At 41.6% G+C, this 18919-nt stretch overlaps 1 protein-coding gene and 1 non-coding gene across 4 annotated transcripts in view; both read right to left on the bottom strand.

Annotated features, from left to right (window-relative positions):
• Window positions 1-18919, bottom strand: part of PTPRG (protein tyrosine phosphatase receptor type G) — a 777462-nt gene that overhangs the window by 575921 nt on the left and 182622 nt on the right. The gene's annotated exons all lie outside the window — the stretch shown is intronic.
• Window positions 10458-10567, bottom strand: LOC120367229 (U6 spliceosomal RNA). Its single transcript, XR_005581657.1, has one exon. It is a non-coding gene; the product is annotated as a U6 spliceosomal RNA (small nuclear RNA).

Below are 18919 nucleotides of genomic sequence, written 5' to 3'. Positions count from 1 at the left end.
GGGCGACTTCATAGAATCATAGTCCTTGGGGATGACTGACTAAAACCAACCTATTTTACAAAAATACGAAACTATAGGAAAGTCCAGACAAATTAGTAGCAGTAGTAATCATTGACGAGGAACCTTCACTTTGTGCCGAGAAGTGTGGCCCACTAAGCACTTTACAGACATTATCTTATTTGATCTGCAAAACACGACCAAGCAGTACAAACAGTGATCCCAATAGCAGGGCCCTTTTATGAATAAGCAAATGAAAGCTTCAACAACTGAAAGAACTGTAACTTGACCAAGGTCATACATACAACTAACTCGTAGACTTCGAGTCCAACTGCATGTATAAGATTATGACTTATGTGTAAAGACCCTCTGGCCCCATTTGATCTTTACAGAGCCAGGGTCATTCTATCTCTTTCACAGATGGAGGAACTAAGGATCAGAGCCACAAAGTAACTGGTCCCAGGTCACACAGTAGGTATGCAGTAGATGAGAAAACCATACTTAAGCATCCCTGCATCAATGCCAGGGCTTCCACCACCCAAACACAGCACAATCTGAAACCTAGGGGACTCTTTGTGATTAGTACCAGTCTTTCATATCCTTCCCGCCAGCCACAGTCACCTATGGTGCCCGAAGATATGAAACGAGAAAGCTTCCAAAGCCCACAATGCCCAGAAAAGAAACTATGATTAGTGATATCGATTTGAAATCTCAAAATGAGTTCGGCCCACCAAACAAAAGCAAAAATACTCCTCTCACCCATTACGGAGAGCGTCCATTCGCCTGCTACAACATTCACAGCCCTCTCCTCCCAGCTACCTCGTGGATGCGGATTTCTTTTGCTGGGAGCCCACACCTGAAAGCACTGACGTGTAAGAAGACAAGTATCACAGGTGCCCAAAATCCAAAGTGTAATGGAATTATACGAGAACAATATAGCCCAGCTGAATAAGACAATATTTAAATGCACCAAAACAAAAGCAAGCGTGCTTTTAAAGAAAAAAAAAATTAAGCCGTATATATTGAATATACGGCTTCCCAAAACTTTCAGAAAAGCACAACACATTCTGTATTCCAAACTAGCCAGTGGAATAGTATCACCAAGACGGCATTAGCCTTTTTAACAATGTGACAGTCATCAAGAAAAATGAGAAACCTGTAAAGTACTTTATGCTTCTAGTTCAATTAAAAGGACTAGCAGCTGGGTGCAGTGGCTCATGCTTGTAATCCCAGCACTTTGGGAGGCCGAGGTGGGTGGATCACCTGGGGTCAGGAGTTCAAGGCCAGCTTGGCCAACATGGTGACATTCCATCTCTACTAAAAATACGAAAATTAGCCGGGTGTGGTGGTGGGCGCCTATAATCCCAGCTACTCGAGAGGCTGAGTTAGGAGAATCGTTTGAACCCAGGAGGCAGAGGTTGCAGTGAGCCAAGATCACTCCAGTGCACTCCAGCTTGGGCAACAACAGCGAAACTCCATCTCAAAAAAAAAAAAAAAAAAAAAAAAGACTAGCATTAAAAGATGCAATGCATGATAAAAGGTATTCCACAGACATGAGCCCTTTAGAGGGAAATGAGAATCCCATAAATTCTAAACACACATCTAAAAAGTAAACCTGATATCATTTATGTCTGCTCATTGGTCCTCAGTGAAAATTCATGTCAAAATCTAAGCTTCTCTACTCATTTTTCAAATACAAGGAAGATTTAGGTGCCCTCCATCCAATCCATTTTACAAATAATTATTCCCCATTAATCCTTCCTCTTTCCATTAAAACAGTGAGTGAAACAGTGTCTTGACTATGTTAGTAATAAATGTGACTTCCATTAGGGTATGTGGTTGAGCCTCGATTTCCTTGACTACAAAATGGACTTTAAAATATCAGCCTCCTAGGACTATTATAAAAACAAAACAAATTACGGTGAGCAGAGCACCTAATTCAGCATTAGGCATATACTGCTTCTATTTTTGTTTTTTTGAGACAGGGTCTTGGTCTGTTGCCCAGGCTGGAGAGTGCAGTAGCAAGATCAGGGTTCACTGCAGACTTTACCCCCAGGCTCAAGCAATCCTCCCAGATTAGCCTCTTGAGTAGCTAGGACCATAGGCGCATGCCACCATGCTCAGCTGATTTTTTTATTTTTGTAGAGACAGGGTCTCCCTATGATGCCCAGGCTGCTCTCAAACTCCTGGCCTCATGCAATCTTCTCACCTGGGGTCCTTCCAAAGTGTTGGGATGGCAGGCATGAGCCACTGCACCCAGCCCTAAGCCCTAGTGCTTGTTAAATGCCTGACAACATAGTGGAAATTTGCTGCAGAGGATCTCTTTTGTAATAATCACATCCCCACTCCACCTAGCTGTGTGTCACGGATTGGAAAGCTAACTCCTATCACCACCATCACTGTTAGCTCTAGGGGTGGGCCTTGTTTGGTTTAAGCCAGTCAATCACTTTCAACCATTCTACTGGCCCCAGTGTTGTGGTCAGGTATGGGCACACTGGCCAATCAGAGAGATTCTTTTTTCCTGAAGGTAATAGACAAGGCGGAAGCCTCAGAGGGGTGGCTGAAGACCTACTAAGGGATCAACGGAGGACCTTACAACTAAAACCAAGCCAGGGGGCCCAAAATTGATAAATCAATTCTGTTGACAAAACTTAAACCCTGCCAGCCTGGGCAACCTGGCAAAACCCTGTCTCAACAAAAAATACAAAAATGAGCGTGTGTGGTGGCACACATCTATTAGTCCTGGCTACTTGGCTGGCTGAGGTGGGAAGATAGCGTGAGCCTGGGAGGCTCAAGTGAGCTGTGATTATGCCAGACCGCTCCAGCCTGGGCAGCAGAGCAAGACCCTGTCTCAGAAATAAATAAATAAAGTTACATAAAGTAACTAAAATTAAATATTTAAACCCTGGACAAAGCTGATTTGAAGCTAGCCCTCTCCAAGGGTCTACAGTTACAGAGGACCAGCTCTACCTGCTAAAGTACATTTTTCTCTCTCTTGTACAAGAGAGACCCTCAAACGACACCCATGGTGTGCTTTAAACCATCACTTGAACTCTTGGTCATCAATTTCTCCATCCAGAAAAGGCCAATGTTATAATGGAGTTCTGACTCTTAACCCTGGGCTACTTTAAAACCAACCAACCCTACGCTTGGACTTCACCCCAGACACACATATATATCACACTGTGGTATAAGGAATTGGAGCTGAGCAGCAGGCCTGCCTGTCTAAAGGTAATTCACTTAAGACAGAAGAAGGCCGGGCACGGTGGCTCAAGCCTGTAATCCCAGCACTTTGGGAGGCCGAGGCGGGTGGATCACAAGGTCGAGAGATCGAGACCAACCTGGTCAACATGGTGAAACCCCGTCTCTACTAAAAATACAAAAAATTAGCTGGGCATGGTGGCGCGTGCCTATAATCCCAGCTACTCAGGAGGCTGAGGCAGGAGAATTGCCTGAACCCAGGAGGCAGGCGGAGGTTGCGGTGAGCCGAGATCGCGCCATTGCACTCCAGCCTGGGTAACAAGAGCGAAACTCCGTCTCAAAAAAAAAAAAAAAAAAGACAGAAGAAAAAGGTATGTCTGCTACATACCACCACTGACAAAAGGCAAGAGGGGACAGGGCCATCCCAAGGAAAGTGGGGTAATCTTGTCTTCCTCACACTACCCAAAGTACTGAGGTACAACGTGGGTTATCCACAGCAAGGTCAGAATGGGCAGGAAAACTGGCCTCGAAAGGGCATGCTGCATGGCACATGAGGGGCTCTAAACTCCCTGGAAATAGGACACAAGCATATTCCTGAACTACTACTGTCAACCTACCACCCACAATGGAACTCAGCACATGGTATGCGTTCATAACCAGTGAAAGAATGACGGCCGGGCATGGTGGCTCACACCTGTAATCCCAGCACTTTGGGAGGTCGAGGCATGCAGATCACGAGGTCAGGAAATCAAGACCATCCTGGCCAACAAGGTGAAACCTCATCGATACAAAAAATACAAATATTAACCAGGCATGGTGGCGCGCACCTGCGGTCTGAGCTACTTGGGAGGCTGAGGCAGGAGAATTGCTTGAACCTGGAGGCAGAGGTTGCAGTGAGCTAAGACCATGCCACTGCACTCCAGCCTGGCAACAGGGCAAGACTCCACCTCAAAAAAAAAAAAAAAAAAAAAAAAGCAGAGAGGGAATGAACAAATGAACACATGAATGATCAAAAAGCTGACAGTTTCTGCGTTCTGGAGGGTAGTGATGGTAAGAGCATGTGTGTGTATCTATGCATGTTATGTGGGTGTTTACATAAGCCATAGGCAAAACCACCACCCAGAACCTCACTGACTCTCTCTCTAGCCATTGCCCACCTATCAGAAACCGCAAGTGCTTAATACATGAAGCAGGAAGGAAATGGCCCTGAGTGACCAATAAGCAATCATTTAGGGAAGCAACTGTTCAGAAATGCACAGGGCAACACTTTTAACCCTGGCACCAGATTTTATTTTTTTAATAAACTACTCATTAAAGGTGACTATATTTTATTCCATCTATGTCAATCATGTGTGACTTCTCCCTCCTCCCTATCTGTAAGAGCATTATCAAGTAAAGTCATGCACCACGTGATAAAATTTTGGTCAATGAAAAATTGCATCTATGACGCTGGTCCCTTAAGATTTTTTTATTTTTATTTATTTTTTTTTTTTTTGAGACAGAATCTTGCTTTGTCGCCAGGCGCCAGGCTAGAGTACAGTGGCGTGATCTTGGCTCACTGCAACCTCTGCCTCCTGGGTTCAAGCAATTCTCCTGCCTCAGCCTCCCAAGTAGCTGGGATTACGGTCACGCACCACCATGTCCAGCTAATTTTTGTATTTTAGTACAGACGGGGTTTCACCATGTTGGCTGGGATGGTCTCAATCTCTTGACCTAGTGATCCGCCCACCTTGGCCTCCCAAAGTGCTGGGATTACAGGTGTGAGCCACCGTGCCCAGCCCCGTAAGATTATAATAAGGTCTTTTTACTGTACTTTTTATGTGTTCCAATATGTTTAGATACACAGATACTTATGATTGTGCTACAATTACCTACAGTATCTGGGACAGTAACAACTTGTACAAGATTGTAGCCTAGCAGCATTAGGCTACACCATAAAGCCTAGGTGTGTAGTGGGCTATTCCATCTCGGTTTGCTAAGTACATTCTATGATGTTTGCACAACAAAAGGGTCTAAGACTAATTACCATTATTACTGGCACTCCCATAATTTAAAATATGACATTTTAAGTCCCCTCCTCAAATGCATTTTAATCGATGATGAGGTGATGTTTTTTTAAAAAAAACCAACTTTTAAAACTTCTATTTGAATAGCAGTCAAAAAATTTTATATAGAGTATATTCAGCAACTTAATATTTTATTGGCAAGGAGCAGTGATTTGCAAATAGAAACAGTCTGTGGTTCCCAAGTAAAGCTACAGAGTCAGCACACCAAAATTCAATCAATTTTAATACTCTTTATACTCTTCTCAGCTCAAACAGGCAACCAGAGGCAGCATGGCAGTGATATGGTATGGCTATGAATCATGCTATTGACTTTCAATATCTTCTGTGCAGAAAATTAAATTATGCAAATGAATGCCTTTACGGATCCTCACCTTACTGTGAAATTACATACTCGCTTACGTCAGCAACTTAATTACACAATTAAAAACAGAGCATGCTTATGAAAATATGTAGTTTCGCTCTTCAGAATAGACGATAAGTGTAAACCTGCCTATGGTTATCACATGAGTAACAAGAGGGAGGACATGGTGTTATGCAAACATATATTCTACCAAGTGCTACAGCACCAAGTCCACTACAGTTTATGGAGGGGAAGTCGTTTTTCGGTGAAAAGCTTAGGAGGACTTTTTTTTTTTTTTTTTTTGCGACAGGGTCTCACCCTGAGCCCCAGGCTGGAGTGCACTGGCAAGATCTTGGCTCACTGCAACCTCCGCCTCCCAAATTCAAGTGATTCTCCTGCCTCAGCCTCTGGAATAGCTAGGATTATAGGCGCCCGCCATCACGCCTGGCTAATTTTTTGTATCTTCAGTAGAGACGGCGTTTCACCGTCTCTACTAGTGTTGGCCAGGCTGCTCTCAAACTCCCGACCTCGTGTGATCCGCCTGCCTCAGCTTCCCAAAGTGCTGGGATTACAGGCGTGAGCCATCATGCCCAGGAGGATTTTTGGCTGTATTATGGCCCAGAGAGAAATTGGAATATCACTTACGTAAAACAGGGCAGCCCAGCAGTACATGCTGTACATTGCTGCATTCTTCCCCTCAAAGAGGTCATCTCTATTGCCATTTTAACCAACACACACACAAACACACACATACACACTCACACCCATGGCCTGAGACACCTGGGCATCAGGAATATCAAATGTAAGTAGTCTGGATAGTGTAATAATGAAACGGGTTTAGAAAGGAAGAATACAGTGACTCTCATCATACAGGAAAATTTGAATCTCTCAATTTTGACAAGATAAAAGTGGAGATTTCAAACCCAGTAGTATTAACTAGCCAATGATGCTTACATCTCACTCAGCAGGAGAAATCTTAAGTCAAGTTGGTTGCTAGGCAGAGAGCTAAATGAGTGACAGGTATTTTCATCAGGGAGTTTCCATAAACTCCATCTCTTAGAACTTCTACTGAGCCTACCTCATTTCCAGCCAGAAGCAAAAAAAGATAAAAATGTTTCCAGACCCAAAGGCCCAATTTCTTCCTATAAAAATATCCTAAGAGTCACCTACTACTGAAGATATCAATGCAACTGTTTCCTATGTGCATTATTTAATTTCCCAGAGCCACCGGACATAGTTTATAAAAATAAATGTTTTCATTCTGAGAATAAAAAAAAACAGATGTGTATCCCATCTGCCTTAACTGTGTCTTCAGGAGGATTCTGTGTAATCCTTACTCTCAGTGTTTCAGAGAAATATTGACTTGTGGGGAAAAAAAAGACTGGCAAGCTGTGTTAACTCTTCTGTGTTAATTTGCAGGCTAAACATTTTTTATACAAAGAGCCCGGCTCCTCTTAATACCATATTAAACAGCATTCTGGACATAGATTTTTTTTTTTTTTTTGAGACAGAGTTTCGCTCTTGTTACCCAGGCTGGAGTGCAATGGCGTGATCTTGGCTCACCGCAATCTCCACCTCCTGGGTTCAAGCCATTCTCCTGCCTCAGCGTCCCAGGTAGCTGGTGCCCATCACCATGCCTGGCTAATTTTTGTAATTTTAGTAGAAATGGAGTTTCACCATGTTGGTCAGGCTGATCTCAAAATTCTGACCTCATAATCCACCTGCCTTGGCCTCCCAAAGTGTTAGGGTTACAGGCATAAGCCAAGGAGCCCAGCATAGATGTCTTAAGTTTTACTCTCAGATAGAAGGGTCACTGAATCTATATTGAATTTGAATAAATGTTACATAATATATCCACAGAGAATATTTTTCCTATAAGATTGCAAATGCATGATTGAAATTAGGGTACAAGGAATGTCTTACGTTTTTTAACAAAGGTGGTCCAATTACAAATGCATTTGTATATATGAATGTGAATGAAAGTCTGAGGTGCCCACCAAGAGAGGAAGAGACATGGCAACAAAGGATTCCAAAATAACCCTGGCATTCATCCACAACACTGGTGGTTTATATTTTTTCTTTTCTCTCCTTTTTGTTTTTTTTTTTTTTTTTTTTTTGGAGATGGACTCTTGCTCTATTGCCCACGCTGGAGTGCAGTGGCGTGATCTCAGCTCACAGCAACCTCTACCTCCCGGGTTCAAGCAATTCCCTGCCTCAGCCTCCTGAGTAGCTGGTACTACAGGTACACGCCACTATACCTGGCTAATTTTTGTATTTATAGTAGATACAGGGTTTCACCATCTTGGCCAGGCTGGTCTTGAACTCCTGACCTTGTGATCCACCCACCTTGGCCTCCTAAAGTGCTGGGATTATAGGCGTGAGCCACTGCGCCTGGTCTGGTTCATCTTACTGTATTGAACCAGCCATGCCCAGCTGACCTCTGCTATGTGATTATCTCCTACAGGGAAAAGTGATTCTGTGACAAAGGTTATGCAAAGGTGAAAGCAGAGTAAGTCTACGATGAGAACATCTCCAAGTCCCATTTACAATATGCTGCACATCCCGTAATCAAAGCAAAAAGAGTGTAGTAACACATAAGGGTATTTCTCCTTAACTGTATGTCCAATTCTAGGTCATTCCAAAGGACTTAGAAGCCTGGGAGAATAGGTCAGCTTCCACCTAACATTGAAAACGTTAAGAACAAAGAAATTCTGGTTCTCCAGTGCCAAAATGAAAATTACTTAGGGTGACGGATGGATGGCTCTCATACACGGAGTCCTAGTTCTTCTGCCAGAGTTACTGCCAAAAAATAAGCCCACTTAAAATAAGCAACAGACACTCACATTTCCAAATCCAGAACACAGACATCGAGAATGGCACACAAGCAGTTAAGCAGGCTGTTTGTATCTATCATAACAGCACATACAACAAACAAATTAAAGATCCCTCCAGGATGGTGAATTCTCCGTCGAGCACAATTTTCTCTAAATTTTAAAGAGCTTTAAGAACACTAAATCCCACACAATAGTCTAAAATGAACAAATCCTTATCTTTTTTTTTGTACCTACAATGGGCGAAAGTATCAAATTATAGTTAAAAGTAATTAAATATTGTGATCAGCCGCTTGTTTTCTTTGTGCCTGTATTTCATTCAATTGTAGTAGGATGTGCTCGGTGAGCATCCCAAAAAGTAGAATCAAAAAGTGGGTTCCTTTGTAACTACTGCATTGCAAATGATCCTTCTAGTTGTTTGTGATAGTGAGCTAACCTCAAATACAATCGATTATATTACAGTAGATTACCTATTTTATCATATTCAAATATACTTATTGTCTCAAACAAAAAAATTTTTTAAACATCTGACAGGAATAAAGAGGCCTAATATAGAGCCATGATTTTTTTAAGTAAAATAAATTACTAAAACTCAGAGGCAATTCAAGGGAAAGAGGAATCACACAGTAATCTTGTATCCTACAGGAAAAAAGAAACAGAAAACAGTATTGTAAAAATGAGCTAAGCCAGGCAGAGAACAAAATACTGAATTCTCTATTATTTTACTCTAAAATAACTCCAGTTACAAAGGGCAGAATCTATTAAAAAAAAAACAAAAACCGCCGGGCGCGGTGGCTCAAGCCTGTAATCCCAGCACTTTGGGAGGCCGAGGCGGGTGGATCACGAGGTCAAGAGATCGAGACCATCCTGGTCAACATGGTGAAACCTCGTCTCTACTAAAAATACAAAAAATTAGCTGGGCATGGTGGCGTGTGCCTGTAATCCCAGCTACTCAGGAGGCTGAGGCAGGAGAATTGCCTGAACCCAGGAGGCGGAGGTTGCGGTGAGCCGAGATGGTGCCATTGCACTCCAGCCTGGGTAACAAGAGCGAAAACTCTGTCTCAAAACAAAACAAAACAAAACAAAACAAAACACAAAACAACAACAACAACAAAAAAAAAAAACAAAAACAAAAACCTAAGTGCTAAAAGGGACAAAACATTAGAGTCATTCCTCTGTCATTAACTCTGTCACAGTTTTAAAATTTCAGAAATTAAAAAGTAAACACTTTCCAACAGATCTCGGACAAGATACACTTGTAAAACTGATTTATAATGGAGCTCATTATATGTTTGTGATGAAAATCTGAAAAACACCAAGTTCACTCTTTCTCAGAGGCACCTTTCTTAAAAAAAAAACGGCTCACAGCTTCAAATGCCAGACAGAAATAAAATGACCACTCTTTCAGACCATTTTAATACTGTTTGATTCTCAAGGAATCAAGTCTCTTGATTCTATAATACTACCAGGAAAACGAAGATTAGTGATGGACAGTGCTGTGGTAGTATCAAATGCCACAGACCTGTACTTTCCGTTTTATGGTTGTGGCATCTCTTTAAACCTTTAATGTCCAACAAAAATGGCAAACAGTGGGGAGACTGCATGCTGGTGGTTACCTAGCCGGTCGCGGTGGCTCACGCTTGTAATCTCAGCACTTTGGGAGGCTGAGGCGGGTGGATCACGAGGTCAAGAGATCGAGATCATCCTGGTCAACATGGTGAAACCCCGTCTCTACTGAAAATACAAAAAATTAGCTGGGCATGGTGGCACGTGCCTGTAATCCCAGCTACTCAGGAGGCTGGGGCAGGAGAATTGCCCGAACCCAGGAGGCGAAGGTTGCAGTGAGCCGAGATCGCGCCATAGCACTCCAGCCTGGGTAACAAGGGCGAAACCGGTCTCAAAGAAACAAACAAACAAAAAGAGTGGTCACCCATCTAAACTCGTTTCGCCCACTGTAGCTGCCAGTGTGGAAAACCGCAGGAGAGAACACCAGTAACTGTATTTTATTAATTTTTTTTTTAATGTTTTATGGAACGTTTCACGAATTTGAGTGTCATCCCTGTGCAGGGGCCATGCTAATCTTCTCTGTATCGTTTTTCCAATTTTAGTATATGTGCTGCTGAAGCGAGCACCAATATCTGTATTTTCATACAGATATTTTGGAATATGAGCTGGGTCATGTTCCCAAATGGCAACAATATGCTGTATGAATAGAAAGTAGCTCTTTAGAGCAGAGTCATGAATATCTATATATAATATATATGGGTTTTTTTCTGGACACAGAGTCTTGCTCTGTCACCCAGGACGGAGTGCAGTGGCATGATCTCAGCTCACTGCAACCTCCGCCTCCCGAGTTCAAGCAATTCCCTGCCTCAGCCTCCCGAGTAGGTGCTGCTACAGGTACCTGCCACCATACCTGGCTAATTTTTGTATTTTTAGTAAATACAGGGTTTCACCATCTTGGCCAGGAAGGTCTTAAACTCCTGACCTCGTGACTCACCCACCTCAGCTTCCCAAAGTGCTGGGATTACAGGCGTGAGCCACTGTGCCCAGCCTTCTATATTTCTTAAAGAGTTCCTATGGCCATCTGCATTTGCACCCATGGCCTGGCCCAATCATAAGTTATTTACTAAGTCAAGTCAATTATTGCTTATGAGGAAGGCATTATTAAAATTAACATCAATACACAGGCCCATGTAATTCTTCCAATTGTCCCGTACTTAGGTAAATTTCTGAAAAGGTGTGTTACTTACACAGGAACACATAGGTCTGAACCAGATATTACTCTCAATCCTGTATAACTGACACTATACTAGACTATTCTTTACAAAGTTGAATTTTAGGCATCATAAAAATATCTGAGTTAATGTGAATAGCTTCTCCACTTGCTCAAGGGTAAATAAACATCACTAAGTGAAAAATTTCTACATGAGCCTCATAAAACTAAAAATGTAACAATTTCAAAAGAAAGAAGTTGTCTAGGTTAGTCTTTCCACCACTCCTGGCAATTGTCTAAGATAAAATCATGTTCTCAATATTATTCACAGTAAAATGTAGAGTGATTTTTCTAAATTCCAATTACAACTATACAACCTTGGTTATTGTCTATAAATAAGAAAGTTACTTTCATGCCATGCAGAAATATGTAGCAAATTGAGCACAACCAGTAATAGATTTCTTTGTTCTTTCTCTACTCCCACTGCTTCACTGGAATAGCCTTAAGGAACAACTTTTTTTTAAAATAGGCCAAACACCTGTAATCCTATCACTCTGGATGGCCAAGGGAAGAGGATCACTTGAGCCCAAGAATTTGTGAACAGACCAGGCAACAAAACAAGACCCCATCCCTTAAAAAAAAAAAAATTAATAATTAGCCAGGCAAAAATTAATAATTAGCCAGGCGAAGTGGTTCCAGCTATTGAGGAGGCTGAGATGGGAGGATCACTTGTGCCAAGGAGTCTGAGGTTGCCGCGAGCCGTGATGGCACCACTGAGCTCCAGCCCGAGCAAGAGAGCAAGAGCTTGTTTCAAAAATAAAATAAAGAAGTAAACATGAAGTTACAATTTGAGTTAAGGAGGCAAATAAGAAAGTGACACATTGATTAATAAATTATCTTGATTCATATTTTCTTTTGTTTAAAATATGTAACTGTGACTAACATACTTCTGTCCTTGAGAAATAAAGCTTCATAACACAGGCCTTGTAAATAGTTAAATCATTTATACACATTACTCCATGTGAAATATTGAATAAAATAGGTACTTTTTTTTAATAGAAATTGACAAAGCAGCCCTATTTAAATGTTGTTGGGTACCCACTTGAAAACCTCAGCATATCCCCCACCTCTTGCAAAATGTGCCAGCAGCAAGCAGGTGATTAATAATTTCAGAACTTGGAGATGAATAAGCTTCACAATAACAAAAATAGCTACCAAGATAATCCCCAAACATGGTAGATGGTAGAAAACACCCTGAATGCACAAGCTCTAGGCCCTGTGTCTGGGGGTCAAATACAGGGGACACTCCAACCATGACACCCCTTTGCTCAAAACACCGTATCACAAAGTGGGTATACCTGATTCCAAAACTATCTCCTGAGTAAACCCAGAGACCTCTGACTTCCAGGGTCAGGTTTAAGAAACCACTTGAATCCTGTCTGGTCAGCTATTCAACAGCCCTTCACCGTCAGTCTATTCTATTCCCCGAGCTTTGTGCTTCTGGTCAGCAAACTACTCACTCCACCTCCAACACTTTTCATCTGCTTAAGCAGCTCCTAACTCCTTCTGATCAAAAAGATAATTTCCAGGGAGTTCGGTAAGATTTAGGCAAGTTTTCACGGTCTCTCCATGGCAGGATGCCGTCATGGCATTTAATGGTATATACTCTACACCGTTTCTGCCCTCTTCGAGCTTCCAGTCCATGAGGAGGGCAATCAATAAATACATAAAGCAAAAGCTGCATACATAGTTGAACAACATGAAAATGAAGTGAAACGAACATGATACAGCCACAGACAATACAAGTGGGGAAAGGATGTACTTAGAGATAGGAGGCAGGGAAAGAAACATCATTTGGAGAAAGGAAACTCTTTTTAGTTGAGGGCATTCACAGGGAGAGATCATAAGGTTCAAAGATAGCACACAGCACACACACAAGGATGCTGTGGCAGCAAAAAGGGTGGCATGAGGAGGCCTGCCTGGTAAATACTGATGAGCTGGTATGGGAGAGAAGTGGGAGACTGAGGATTCACCAAGTCAGGATCCTTCAGGACCTTAAAGGAACTTGGGAAGGCAATGAAGGATGAATGTGGTAGTCAATATGGTCTGATATATGCTTTCCTCTAAAGCAGTATTATTGGGATATAATGGATTTTAGTATAATTACAGAGTTGGATAACCATTACCATAATCTAATTTTAGAACATTTTTACCAATATATGCTTTGTAAGAATGACTCTGCTGGGCAGGGAACAGACTGGAGGGAGGCGGGCAAGAGCGGAAAGCAGTGGCTCCTCTCCGGATCCCCAGGGTGAGTCAAGACAAATTATCGTTAAGTGTGTCCTTGCACCTGTGCACAGGGGGCTGGGGTAGGGGTGCTCCTGGAAGCAAAAGTTTGGAAAGCAAAACACATATTCAACTCACATATTTATATTCATTTGGCCAAATGCCTACTGAACATGCTTTGAGATTTCTTTTGATACTATTTTTACAAACTTCACCTTTACCCGTCTTCATCTGAATTAGGATTGGTCACAAAATGAACTGCTTATACAGAATCAATGGGGAAAAAAAAAGGTAACAGTTAATGAGAATCAAGTCAAATACAAGCATTCACAAGGAAAATGAGGAAAAGAAAGAAGGCAAGAATACACGTTATTACTAAATTTCCCCTTAGCTATATAGTACATAAAACTACATCCTTGATATCATACAAGAAAATAAACGTCCTGCCTGTATGATACTTATAGAGGTACAGAAGTCTCTACTATGGACTTCAGAGGAACCTTATGTTGGTGATGATTAAGAAAAAAATTATCCTTGCTTTAACGTGTATGTGATCATGGCCTCAACTTCAACTCTGCCTCCCAAAACAATTCTAAAAAGAACTCTTCCATAAGTCGGTGTGAGCAAATCTAAGTAAAGACTAATTAATAAATTAAATCTATATTAAGTTGTGTCTGCACAATGAGAAAGATTTTGTCTTTAGCACGTGTTCAGGATGGCTCTATAATCATGCATGTGTATTCAGGGACAAATAGGCTTTGGGGCTAGTAGGGAGAACAATACCAAATATACTGCTCTCTTCCTCACTCGAAGTCTGTAGGACCATTTCTTCCCCCTCAAATACCGGCCTCTTATCGGCTTTGTTTGATTCAATCAATGTAAGCCTGTCCCTGGCATTTCAAAGAAAAAAAATAACTCAAGGAATTGGAGTTAGTATCGCCCAGGCAACCACTTTAATGTTGCTAGTCAGAATATCCCAGGGCTACAGGTTCATTTTTGTTATGTCCATTTTTATTAGGTGTTAGATTTGCTTCCTTTCCAGCCAGAGTGAGGCTGGCTTTGTTCTCTTCAATTGCAGAAAGAAATCATCAGAAGAAATACCTTGCATTTTGCTTTGCTTGAAGAGGAGTTATTAACTTGAAATAACACAATACAAGTCTCAAGGAAAATAATTTAAAAGGGCTATTACAATCTTAAATAAAGTGATTTAATTAAAAAATTCTAACCACATAAAAATTTTCACTAGAGCACATCAAGATGGCTAACGCACTTATCTCTACGTCTGTTTAAATAGCTCTAAAAGCAATTTCCTATATTAATTATATGGGGAAAAATATTTTGCCTTTTTGGGAAGAAGAGTTATTTAACCAAAGTCCTTTCCTGATGAAGAAACTGCAGCTATTAAAAAAAGTGGGGCTTGTTTGCTTTCTCTTTTTTGGCTATGCTTTTTCAAAAACCTTCTCTGGCTTTGACCAATTACGCTGTAAGATCCATCTGAAGACTCAGATGGAAAAGCAGTTTCATAACTTTGGAAAGCTCACATTCAAAATTGAAAGTTTCAGTTCAATATTTTTCCCCCCTCTCAATCTCTATTTGTATACAAGAAGCTGAGTGAAATCCATTTCAAGGAGACTTTCCAACTCTGAATTTAAATCCTTTTATGTCTCTGCAATACAGTCAGTCAAACTCGGGATAGGAAGAAGAATAAAAAGGTAGTTTCCTTTATTTTTTAAAATAAATACACTAATGTTGAGGAGGAATTTCGTATCTTTGGGGCCTTCCCTATCAGGCAGAGTTCAATGAAATAAATTGTCTCTTTAATTTGTAGGCAGCAAACAAGAAAGACGCAGCATCTGCGGTGAAATACTCTGGAACAAATTGGGACAACCAGGTGGCACAGCCAAAGAACCGCAGATCACAGAAATCCTGGGTGAATTCTGAAAAATAAACACTCCTTTAAATATTACTTACAAAGGTTTATTAAACAGACTTGCTCTTAAATATCACCTCTGCATAATCAGTCAGTGGGTATTAAGTGAAAAGGTGAGAGAAAGAGATGGTATTAGGAGCAAGTGGAAACCTTGAGCGTTTTCTTTCATGCCTGTCCATTCGTAGTCTGGTTAATCTATTCTTTGATATTTAACATAATGGAACCAAAAACTAGAAGAGAAAAGAGTCTGTAGATTTTAGGCATTTCAGAAATCGTACATGATATCTGAGGTTTATTCACGAACCAGCATTTCAGAAAAAGCAAGAAAGAGAAAAAGCACTTTGTAAAATGCATTTAGGAATTTTCTCTGTAATAGGCATGCTCTAACCAGAGAGTTCTTATTAAAATAATGTACCCAAAGTAAACAGATGTTGGCTGGGCATGGTGGCTCGTGCCTAAAATCGCAGTACTTTTGGAGGCTGAGGCAGGTGGATCTACTGAGCTCAGCCTGGGCAACATGGTAAGACCCATCTCTTCAAAAAATGCAAAAATTAGCCAGGTATGGTGATGTGTGACTGTAATCTCAGTTACTTGGGAGGCTGAGGTGACAGGATCGCTTGAGCCTGAGAGGCGGAGGTTGCAGTGACCTGAGATTAGGCCACTGCATTCTAGCCTGGGTGACAGAGCAAGACTCTGTCTCAAAAAAATAAAATTAAAATAACAAACAAAGTGAAGAGATGATCGATCCCAGGATGAAATAGTGGAGGGAATAGGAAAATGAGACTAAAGATAATTGTGGCAGAAACAAAGCTTTTTAATTGATGTGTTGGGAAGAAGTCAGGAATTCTTTGTAAAACTCCAACTCAATGTCAAAGAAATAAATCCATTCCTACCATTTCTCCTGCTCTGCTTTAGTTGCTAAAATTCACAAAGAAAATGAGTAATGCTGCTGGTGATAGCTAATACTTCTTTAGCACTTACCATGTACTAGGAGGCACTGTGCTAATCCATTCAACTGGAGTATCTCATTTAATCCTCGCTAGAACTTTCCAGGATACATGCTCTTGTCACTCCCATTTCAAAAACCAGGCAACCTAGGCACAGAACCATTAAGGACCTTGCCAAAGTCACACTGCACATGACAGAGAGGAATATATACCCAGACACCCAGAGAAAGGGAAAGGAAACTCCGCTGGGACCCCTTAATTTAAGTGTGAGGGGCTACAACATAGAAATGAATGGTGTGGATTTAGTTCTTCCAAAAAATATTCAAAGTATAAAGACACAAATATGAACTACCAATATAGACATGTTTGAACTGATACAAACTGACCTTTGAACTGGGTATCACCTGGACAATTCTCATTTCATAGAATCTGTCTCAAGAACACTGCTAGGTACTTAAATGCCCAACACTGTGTCCCACAAGAAACACAATATGTTTTTGACTGTCCTTTTAAGAGATTTCACACTGTAAAGACTCTCTAGTTACACTAAAAATACTATAATAAAAGTGATCATCCCTGAAAATTATTACAAGGCTTGCAAAGAGAATTCTAACACTACAGCCTACACAGGAAGGCATTATGCTAACACCAGCTAACTGCTGCGAAAACAATTCACTTTCTTTAAAACAGAAAAAGGGAATTTCCACGCAGGCATATGTTCACATTTTAACTGAGCAGTGGGGATAAGAAGCAGCCTTCTGAACTGCACTGTCCGATACAGTCGCCCCTAGCTGATACAGGATTTCAAATGCTTAGTAAGAAACAAGAAAGCAAAATATCTCACTAACATTTTTAAAATCCTGATTACATGTCAAAATGACATTTTAGATATACTGGATTACAGAGATTATTCTAATTAATTTCATCTGTTTCTTTTTACTATTTCTGGTTGCTATTACAAAACTTGAAAATACCCATGTGGGCTGGGCGTAGAGGCTCACCATTGTAATCCCAGCACTTTGCGAGGCCAAGGCAGGTGGATCCCTTGACGTCAGGAGTTCAAGACCAGCCAGACCAACATGGTAAAACCCCCGTCTCTATTGAAAATACAAAAATTAGCCAGGCGTGCTGGTGGTGCCTGTAATCCCAGCTACTCAGGTGGCTGAAGCAGGAGAATCGCTCAAACCTGGGAGGTGAAGGCTGCAGTGAGCCAAGATCATACCACTGTACTGTAGCCTGGGCAACATGGCCAGGCTGTCTCAAAAAAAGGGGGGCGGGGGCGGGGCTTGTGTGGTTCACGATCCATTCCTACTGGACAGTGGAGAACTAGAAAAAAAGCTGGAAAAATTAAGTGGGGAAAAGAAATCTCTATCTAGAATGGCTGACATGTGTGGCTTTAAAGCCCTGCATAGCACTGTGAAAATGAGCTTCAGTGACTCCTTCACGGCATAACTCCACTAATGCTCCCACTTCCAAGCCCAAAACTGGTCAAACCCTCTGTCTTTCAAACCTCTGCCTATCCCATTCCCACAATTTAGGGGAACTCGACACTTCTTCTCTATTCATTTTTTCTATTCAAGAGACTACTAACTCAATGGGGGTAAAAGGATTTTTATGGAGCCAACTCTCCTTCCTTGGTCTATTCATTGCTTTAGCAATGGAAATGTGAGGCTCATAAATCCATCAGGAAGCCTAACACCTTGGCTTGGCACTGAGTAACACAGAAACAGTCGCTTAGTGTTCAGCAGGTTTTCAGAGGGAACTGAGTTAAGGGGGCCCACAGCAAATACAGAAAATAGGACAATTGCATTACAGTCCTTACTGTTTCTGAAAAGCACAACCAGATGAATCAATGTTGTACCCTAGAAATCTAGTTCGCAATCTTTCAGTGGCCACAAACACTCTGCAAGCAACATGACTATGCAACCCTTTTCTAAAGATTACTCTCCCTTTTTCAGTAATGTGATAAGCGAACGAAAGCAAACTTTCTAAGAAGTCTAGGCACTCCTGGGGGTGCTCAATTCACCACATGACCATTCATCTTAGTGTCACCTTTCTAACTTCATGCCTACTCCTTGAAAAGAGAGTGGGCAGAGCACAGTGGCTCATGCCTGTAATCCCAGCACTTTGGGAGGCCAAGGTAGCCGGATCACAAGGGTAAGAGTTCGAGACCAGCCTGGCTAACATGGTGAAACTGTCTCTAATAAGAATAGAAAAATTAGCCAGGCTTGGTGGTGCATGCCTGTAATCCCTTCTACTCAAGGAGGCTGAGGCAGGAGAATCGCTTGAACCCGGCAGGCACAAGTTGCAGTGAGCCGAGATCCACGCCACTGCACTCAAGCGTAGGCAACAGAGCAAGACTCTGTCTCGGGGGGAAAAAAAAAAAAAAAGACAGAGAGTCCCTTAGGGCACACAGCCCTAAATGCCAGCACTTTGGGAGGCTGAGGTGGGTGGATCATGAGGTCAAGAGATCGAGACCATCCTGGTCAACATGGTGAAACCCCATCTTTACTAAAAATACAAAAATTAGTTGGGCATGGTGGCACACGCCTGTAGTCCCAGCTACTCAGGAGGCTGAGGCAGGAGAATTGCTTGAACCCAGGAG

The sequence above is a fragment of the Saimiri boliviensis genome, chromosome 8 (assembly GCF_048565385.1).
Source record: "Saimiri boliviensis isolate mSaiBol1 chromosome 8, mSaiBol1.pri, whole genome shotgun sequence".
NCBI classification, from domain to species: domain Eukaryota; kingdom Metazoa; phylum Chordata; class Mammalia; order Primates; family Cebidae; genus Saimiri; species Saimiri boliviensis.
Note: the sequence above shows the minus strand (reverse complement) of the source record. Positions and strands in the feature narration are given on the sequence as shown.